General features: G+C 37.8%; 1 protein-coding gene across 2 annotated transcripts in view; it reads left to right on the top strand.

Annotated features, from left to right (window-relative positions):
* Positions 1-8,009, top strand: part of BLOC1S5 (biogenesis of lysosomal organelles complex 1 subunit 5) — a 34,076-nt gene that overhangs the window by 6,815 nt on the left and 19,252 nt on the right. The gene's annotated exons all lie outside the window — the stretch shown is intronic.

Below are 8,009 nucleotides of genomic sequence, written 5' to 3'. Positions count from 1 at the left end.
AAGAGTTGGAGGTTGCTGTGAGCTGTGATGCCATGGCACTCTACCCAGGGTGACAGTTTGAGACTGTCTCAAAAAATAAAAGAAAATTTTCACATTGGATGTGATAGATACAAGCTTATTAGATAAAGTCAACCAAAATGTGTTGCACACTTACTTTGTATGAGGCATAATGTCAGGAACTACTGATACCCTTCCTGGTGAATGAGACAGACACATAGACTCACTCTTTGAGAAGCAAGGCATTCTTATATTGCCTTGAAGAATGGTCTTTGTCATTGAAGAGTGGTCTCTGAAAGACTCAAAAATATTTTGTCAGCCAAGTTAGGGTTTTTTTTTTCCCTGAAAAGCACTTGATTCAGTCTTTTCACACAATGACCTCCCCAGCTGGCTTCCTGAGGGCTTAGGGTAGCACAGAAATGTTCCTGTACATTAGGCTCAGCTGCCTTTTCTATATATTAGATTCTAACATTTACACTCAAATTAGAAGAAAAAAGCAGAAAAAATTTTAGAGACGTTAAATTTGAATATATATCTGCATTCTTTATGATTCTTTTCTATATTGGCCCAGACAATAACATCTTATATTTAATAAAAATGGTCTTTGCCCAAAGTGGCATTGCTGTACAGGGAGAAGGAGGGAAGCAGACCTTCCTGGATGTTTCATCTTTTCTGTACCATTTAAGTGCAATTCACTTAAAAAAAAATGGCTAGCATTTAAAACTAAAATTGTTTATATATTGAAAAGATTGTGACAACAATGATCTTTCTCTATATAAAATTTTATTTGTAAAAGAAGGGAATAAGTGCCACATGGTGGCAGCATTACTCAAATTACTGAAGTACTATTCGGTTATGTTAAACTCTCCTTGTTTCCATTAGTATTTAAAGAGAGTTGACTAACTTTATAATTTTTTTCCCTTGATTTTAATGAACAGTATGAAGAAGGATTCTCAAGGATCTCACCTTTGGGGTAGAGTGAGATGTTAATGTTGAGTGAATGTTAATGTAGTGGTATCAGTGAGCAAAGGCACCATCTTCTGTGCCATTTCCAGCCATAGAGGAGGTGTCATGGCCTTTCTCTTGTGGAGCAGAGCAGAGACCCACATTAGCTTGCAGAGCATATGCCCTGTATACGTTTTGACTTAGCAAACATTTTTCAGTTAGTGCTTTGTTGAACTAAAGTCAACCCCTAGGTATATCAGGAATGTGCTTAGTGAATCGTGCCACATCTGAAAATTAGTGGCTTTAACAAGTGCTTGTTTTTCTATCCTAATAGCCAAAATCCAGAGTTAGACAGCCTAGGGTTGGTCTGGTGGCTCCACAAAGTCTGCTTTTTCTTCCAACGTTACCTCCTATCTCCCTGAGAGTGTCGCCCTCATCCTTAATGTTTACAGGGTAGCTTTGCTCCAGCCATTACATCTGCATTTTATGTAGTGAAGGGGAAAGCCAGTGGGAAACAGCTAGCAGTCTCTGTTACAGGCACATTACCACTCTGGAAAAAATCTGCATACAGCTAGAATGAAGGGAATGGAGCGGTGTAATTATTAGGCTAAGATAAGCACTAAGTACCTAAGGGCTCAGGGGAGGGAAAGGAAACAACTCCCAGTGGAGTTCTGAGAAAAGTTTTCATAGAAGGGATGAAGTTCGGGCTGAGAAAGAAAAATAGATATTAGAAAAATTGGAGCAAATGGCGGTTAAAATTAGAGGCAAAAAGTGTTCAGTAAGTACCGTAATTATAGGAGGTGGGAGGGATTGTGTTAAGGAATTTGAATGTGAGCTAAAATGATGAAGGGAAAATTCCTTAAAAGGCCAACATAACCTAGAATTTTCACTTTACATCCTGATATCTTGATTTTAGTTGAACTGTCAGATTATTAAATAACAGGATAAAATTTCATATGATTACAGTATCTGTCACATGTAGCATGTGATAAATGTGTTATGTACAATAGGGTTTTAAATCTTGTGGGACTAGCCAGCTTTGTGATTGAAAAAAATTTTAATTATTGTATCTCCATTTCCTCTCTAATACCGTCACTACCCAGCCAGGTTCATTGCCTGCAGCTCAAGAGGAAGCCAACATCCTGAGACAGCCTGGGTTACAGTGGAGAGAGAGTTTAATATCATAGGGAGCCATGAGGGGATATGGGAGAAATTTCTCGTCTATCTCCCTGAGAATTTTGGGGCCAGGGCTTTTAAAGATAGTTTGGCAGGCAAAGGGGTAGCAAATTGAGCCTGCTGATTGCCTGGGTAAGAACTCATATAGTGTTGGGAAGCAGAACTTGTCTTCTTGCTGAGTCATTTCTCAGGTAGAGGGCCCCAAGACAAGTTGAATCCATTCTGTGGTATGGGCCACTGGTCTGTTTGGTTCGTTTGTTTTCCAGAATGCAGGATCTGGAAGATATCTCAAAGATCAGCCTTAGGTTTCACAAAGGTGTTATTATGAGAGCAATGAAGAAAGCTAAGACTCTTGATGCCCATCAGCTATGTGACTACTGAATAGTAAGCAATTATAGGAAAGCAAGCGAGGGAACAATGGCTGATAATGTGTATTTTTTAAGTGTATCTATATCTTTGCAGAGTTCAGACTCTTACCACAGTTCCCATGTTATGGCCTTTTTATTTATTTTATAGAAGGCAGTTTCAATACTATTAAATTACATCTTTAGTAAAAATATTACAATACAGTAACTATAGTAATAATATTAATAATTGCTAACATTTTAAGTGCTTAGTTCTAGGCACTGTGTTAAGTATAATACGTGAACACTTCTTATTCATTTTAAATCAAAGAGAAAGTAACCATAATTTAATTTAGGGTTACACAGCAGAAACAAAGCTTTATTAGTGCTGAGATTTGTTCTAAAATTTTTCACCCCAGAAACAATATGCATATGTAAATAAATATTAGTTTATATTCTTCCCTTTGTAATAGGTGTTGACAGCACCCCTCAGTTAAAAATATCAGCATAAATCCAGGCGGGGTAGCTCACACTTGTAATCCTAACACCTTGGGAGGCCAAGGCAGGAGGACTGCTTGAAGCCAGGAGTAGTAGTGTAGCTGCCTTCATTAATGATCTTAGAGCTTCTGCATAACTTACTGCTTCACCTTGCACTTTGATGTTATGGAGACGGCTTCTTTCTTAAGCCTTATGAACCAATCTCTGCTAACTTCCAGTTTTTCCTCTGCAGCTTTCACATCTCTCTCAGGCTTCACAGAATGAAAGAGAGTTAGGTCCTTGTTCTGTACTGAGTTTGGGCTTCAGACTGATTATAGCTAGTTGGATCTTCTATCCAGACCACTCAGACTTCTCCATGCCAGCAATAAGGCTATTTTGCTTTCTTATAATTTATGAGTTCAGTTTCAGTTTCCTCCAAGAACTTTTGCTGTGCAAAACCTGGTTAACTGTTTGGTACAAGAGGCATAGCTTTCTGCCTATCTCAGCTTTTAACATGCCTTCCTCACTAAACTTAATTATTTCTAGCTTTTGATTTAAAGCGAGAGATAATGTGACTCTTCGTTTCACTTGAACACTTAGACACCATTCTAGGGTTATTAATTGGCCTAAATTTAATACTGTTATGTTTCAGGTAATAGAGAGGCCCAAGCAGAAGGAGAAAGACGGGGGAATAGCTGGTCACTGTAGCAGTCAGAACACATGTCACATTTCCTAAGTTTGCTGTCTTTTATAGGCATAGTTGGTAGCACCTTCAAAATACAATTTGATGTTACTCTGTGTAACATCAGAGACCACTGATCTCAGATCACCATAATAGATGTAATAATGGAAATGTTTTAAAGATTGTGAGAATTCTCAAAATGTGACCTAGCAACACTCAGTGAATACAGGCTTAATGAAAAAATGATGCTGATAGACTTACTTGACAAAGGGCTGCCACAGACCTTCAATTGGTTAAGAACACAATATCCACAGAGTGTAACATAATGAAATATGCTTGTATTCACTTACACATATACATTCATGGACACAACTATACTCATATATACATATGTATTTGCATACGCATGTGTATGTATATCCTTATGCTTAAAACAAGGGTTGGATAAATTGTTAAAAATAATTACCAAAGAGAAAGCAATGGAGCCAATAGCACAAAATATAGGAATAAAAGCTAGACTTCTTTGACTATATTTTGTTTTATAGATGTCATTTTGGAGCCACGTAAATGTTTCTTGTAATTTAAAAGAATCTAATTATAAAGAGCAATTCCTAAAAATCAAGTAAAATCTAAAGAAGCAGATCTGTGTTTCTGAATGATGACAGTGCTACTCAGAAATCGTTCTAAGAAACTTTAAAACAGAAATTTGAACATTCCGAGTGGAATATACCTTCAAAACAAAAAGTTTAAACTAATATCTTAAATCTGATGTCTTAAGTTTAAACTGGTTTTCAGCATGGTTTTGTTGATGCTAGTATAGTATTGTTATTTCATTGAATCAATGATTATAAAAGTGATTATGTTGGTGTTTTAAGAACTGGAAAGAAACAGATAAGACAGAGGAGAGTAATTAAAAATTTTGTAGTCCTTAATTTGAATTTGACTGTCAGTGTGAATTTAAAAAATATGTATGTTTTTCCTAGCCTTGTCCACTGAAAAGTTAAAAATAATGACCAGCCTAATGGCAGTAAGCTGCCATAGTGCTCAGGCTTTGAATTCATTTCTAAATCCCAATGGTAGTTAGACACTTGTCAATTCCAAGTCTGGAGGAGCTGTAGAGGATGAATACAGAGCATTGGGTCATGCCAGAAAGCAAAGAAGCTACTAAAAATTACTGGAGATTTATCTAAAGCATTCCAGAAGCAGCTTGAATAGGCTCCTACTGGGCAAAGCTAGGACAGTCTGAGTACCAATGAAGAGAAATGGATTGAAAAATTTCAAATATGTTTAAATCTAGGGATCATAGGAAGATGACAAACAAATGAGAAGAAACTCTTTCTAATCCCCTTTAGAGAATAGTAGGCAACCAACTTACTACTTTTGAAACTGGGTCATAAGTGTTTTGCCTTTCTTACAGTATTTTATTTGCCTTTCCCCAGAGTAACCAAATAGTTAATGAGGAATAGTTTCTCTTCCTGCTAATTAATGAAGTCAGAACACTACCAATATCCTGTTGAGAGTATACAACCCACCTCTGAAAAATTCTTGCAAACCAAAACCAAACCCTCAAGCCTTTAGTCTTAACAACTAATTTACAGGGAAGAGAAGAGACAAAGGAATATGTTAGATCATATCAGATGGATTTGTTCAGCAAAAAACAGAATGGGAAATTGTACAGAACAAATGACTCACTTTTTTTCAACCAATTGCAAGGAAAAAAGTAGAAGGGAAATCTGTCAATTAAAAAGTACTTAAGATGGCTCACACCTGGAATCCTAGCACTACTGGAGACCAAGGGTGGTACCATGTTTCCCCTAAAATAAGACACTGTCTTATATTTATTTTTTCTCAAGAAGACACACTCGGGCTTATTTTCAGGGGATGTCTTACTTTTAATTAAGTATAATACAGCCTACATCTATTCAAATACAGTTAAGTCATCTTCTGGAACCTGACAGGGGGAGCCAACTTTGTTGGTGGGGCTGGCGTTAGTGATGTGTGAACTCCTTTCCCCTAGCTGTTCCCACATGTGCAATAGGATGCCTGCAACTGTGTACCACCCGTGCACCTGCACAAGTGCCAACAGCTCGGAGAAAGGAGCTGTAGCAGATAAAAGGTATTCCAGTCTTCCTTATCGGTCCACGCCGAAATGCATGGCGTGGCTAGGTCTTATCATTGGGGTAGGGCTTATATTTAACAAATGCATAGAAATCCTGCTAGGGCTTATTTTGGGGGTAGGTCTTATTCTCAAGGAAACACGGTAGATTACTTAAGCTCAGGAGTTCAAGCCTAAGCAAGAGCAACACTCCATCTCTACTAAAAATAGAAAAACTAGTCAGTACACCTGTAGCTACTCAGGAGGCTGAAGCAAGGGGATCACTTGAGTCCAAAAGTTTGAGGTTACTGTGAGCTGTGATGTCACAGCACTCTACCCAGGGTGACAAAGTGACACTCTGTCTCAAAACAAAAAAGTGCTTAAGAAACCAATTCCAATGTATCAATCTTAGATTTAGATTCACATACACTGGGGGATAGATAAAAAGAACATTTATAAGACATTTGAGAGAATATGAACACTACCTTTATATTTAATGACATTAAAAATTATTGTTGACTGGGAGAATATTTGTGAGAGATAGGTGGTCCTATTGGGTTTTTTAAAGAGGAGTCTTGTCTTTCAAAGATACATGTTGAAACACAGTTAAAATGATATGGATTTGCTTCAAAATAATCTGGGGGGTTATATGGAGCATTATAGAGTTGAGTCATGAGTTGAGAATTATTGATGCTGGGTGGTGAGTATGTGAGCGGTCATTATTCTCTCTCAACTTTTGTTTTAGTTTTTAATTTGTTATAGTGGAAAAGTTAGAAAAAGTAAAAAAACTGGTCACAGCAGCTTCATAAGAATGATTCAAAACATAACAAAACCTCCAGTAACATAACTTGTTATTTTCTTACAGTTAAGTGTGCCACCCTTTGTTTAAGTAAAACTTTTGTTTTGTATTAATTTTAGGGTTGCATAAAAAATTGCAAAGATAGTACAGAGAGTTCCCATACACTCTTCACCCAATTTCTCCCTTTATTAATGTCTTATATTACCATGTCTCATTTATAAAAACTAAGAAACCAACAATGGAATGTTACTATTAATATAACACCAGACTTTATTTGGATTTCACCAGTTTTTCTACTACAGTCTTCTTTCTGTTACAAGATCTCATCCAGGGTACCACATTGAATCTAATTATCATGTCACCCTAGTTTTCTTTGATCTGTGACAGGTTCTCTGTCTTCCCTGTTCTCATGGCCTTTGCAGTCTTGAAATACTAGCCAAGTATCCTGTAGAAGGTCTCCCAATCTGGATTCTTCTGTTGTTTTTCTTAAGATTAGATTTGGATTTGCCTGTTGGCTTTCTTGTGATTAGATTATGGGAAGGATACCCACAGACAGGAGTACCTGTCTGATCATATTACATTGGGAGGTACCTCCTATCAACATGGTACCAGTGATGATGTGATGGCTTGGTTGAGGTAGCATTTGCCAGGATCCTCCACTGTAATATTTGTATTTTTCCCTTTCTCTATTCTGTTTAGAAGCAAGTCACTAAGTCTAACCCACCTTCAAGCTAGGTTAGGGGATGATTACACTACTTTCTGGTGGGGAGATGTGTTGGGGGTTCCACGACCATCTGTGGATTCAGTGATTCACTGGGAGAACTCACAGGAGTCAGCATATGGTCATACTTGTGGCTGAGCTTTATTTCAGAAAAAGGTAAAATCAGCAAATGGAACAGGTGCCTTGGGGAGAAGTATGGAGGAAACCAGGCAGAAGCATCTAAGAGTCCTCTCCCCAGGTAGTCACACAGGATACACTTAACTTCCCCAGCAACTAGTTGTGGGGAATACACATAAAATGTGATCTACCAGGGAAGCTTGCCCAGGAGTCCAGGGCTTTTAATGGGGACTGGCCAAGCAGGCGTCTCTGCCTAGCATGTACCAAACTTCCAGACTTCAGAAAGAAAGAGGCGTTTAGCATTGGCTTTTATAATATGTGGAAAGTTTTATAACAGTGTAGGGAACTATTTATTAGTCAAGTTTCTAGCCCCCAGCCAGGGCCAACCTTAAAAGTAGGCCTAAGGATAGCAGTCACAGGCCTTCAATGTTAATTCTTTCTGTAGAGGGAGGTATCTACATATCACTACTTTTACCAGCCATTTTTATTTTGAGGAAACAAACAAAAAAATTAGATAATGGCACACAGGCCAGGTGAAATCCTAGCACTGTGGGAAGCCAAGTCTGGAGGATTACTTGAGATCAGAAATTTGAGACTGTCTTGAGCAAGAACTAGACTCCATCTCTACAAAAAATAGGAAAATTAGCTGGGCATGG

The sequence above is a fragment of the Otolemur garnettii genome, unplaced genomic scaffold (genome assembly GCF_000181295.1).
Source record: "Otolemur garnettii isolate 467f Iridium unplaced genomic scaffold, OtoGar3 scaffold00026, whole genome shotgun sequence".
NCBI lineage: Eukaryota > Metazoa > Chordata > Mammalia > Primates > Galagidae > Otolemur > Otolemur garnettii.
Note: the sequence above shows the minus strand (reverse complement) of the source record. Positions and strands in the feature narration are given on the sequence as shown.